The sequence below is a fragment of the Pinus tabuliformis genome, chromosome 9 (assembly GCF_031772625.1).
Source record: "Pinus tabuliformis cultivar Carrire ecotype Pingquan chromosome 9, CPIR1, whole genome shotgun sequence".
NCBI classification, from domain to species: Eukaryota; Viridiplantae; Streptophyta; class Pinopsida; order Pinales; family Pinaceae; genus Pinus; species Pinus tabuliformis.
This window is the reverse complement of record NC_142307.1, coordinates 12,560,968-12,562,420: the sequence shown is the minus strand read 5'-3', so window position 1 is coordinate 12,562,420 and position 1,453 is coordinate 12,560,968. Positions and strand designations below refer to the sequence as shown.

General features: G+C 31.9%; 1 pseudogene; it reads right to left on the bottom strand.

The window, feature by feature from the left end:
• Positions 1-459: 459 nt before the first annotated feature.
• Positions 460-1,252, bottom strand: LOC149146878 (cyclin-dependent kinases regulatory subunit 2 pseudogene; annotated as a pseudogene).
• Positions 1,253-1,453: the final 201 nt, after the last annotated feature.

Sequence of the window (1,453 nt, the reverse complement as noted above, 5' to 3'; positions counted from 1 at the left end):
AATTATAACTTATGTTTTATAATATTTTTATTTTATTTTTATATTGTTCATGATATATAATAAACAACTCTCCTCATATTAAAAGGATGTACATTCATGTATTTATTATGTTGTATATATCTTTAAATAAAAAACCATTAGCTAAAAATAATATTTTAAAAAAACTAAAATTAAAAAACAAAAAAAATTAAAAAACTTAATATAAAATTAATTTAAAATAAAATGAGATAGCAATATATTTTATATTTTCATAATGAATTTTTATAATGCACAAGGAATACAAAACTTTACACTCAGTTGATCAACATGATCATTCATTCGTATGTTCATATTATGTTTAATTTTGACCTTAGAATATTATCTAAAAGATTAAGCCTAATTTTATAATTATTCTTAAAAATCCAAATCCTCTGAAACACCCTATTTTATTTTCTTTAACAATGTGCAGAGCGTCAGCCATCAACTTTGTTGTGCTTCCTGTTGATGGTTTCGTTGGAAATTCAAAGGTTTTCTGAATAACAGAATGTGCCGTTCAGGGCCGTGAATAGCATAGTGCACCCAGCCCCTAGACTGCTCAATCCCAAGTTTTCGCCATTCATCCTGCATAAATAACAATTAGGTTAGTTCAAAACAATTTAACTACAACATTAAAAGACAAACTATAAACAACATCCAACTCGGTGTTACAAAATAGATAGGTATAGTAAACTTAGAAGAGTAAGCAAAGCGCTCTCCCACTCATTTCAGAAAAATACTGAGAAGATAAATACTATGCGTGGAAATAAGAGCCCACACTAACTGTTAAATTCATAAATTGTCGTTCCAACAGTGTAACTAGGCCCTAACAGTGTAACTAGGCCCTACACTGAAACCTAAATCTTAAGTATTCCTATTCGCTGAAATTTAAAGAAATGATACCCAGAAAATAATGACAGTGCTATCACCCATACGAAGACGGAAGCCTTACCTCAGTCAAAAGCCGATCCCTCGGAAGATGCTGCGCAACATCACGGGGAAGCGTCACATGCCTGAGCAAACAAAGAAACATCACACTCAAAGCGTTATCCCTAAGCCTTTAACAGAACCTTTTTTAACTTAAATTTCTCTTCAAACCCTAACCCTAATTTGTAGATGCTGAAAAGAGTACGTCTGACTATAAATCTTTAAAATGCCTTCGAATGAGAAATAAATATTATCACCTGTACTCATAGTCATCGTCGTAGTATTTTTCAGAATACCGAATCTCAGGCATTTTGCGGCCTCTACAACAATCAAGAATATTTCGCAGATTGGATTTCAAAATAAGTCACAGAAAATTGTGTGAAGACTGCTACGAAATAAGAGATACGTCACTGAAAATCGTGAATACTGCTACCAAATACGACTTTGGTTTCAAGTGTAGAAGCTAAACGATATTTATAATGTTAGGGTTGTGAAGACTCCTACGAAATAA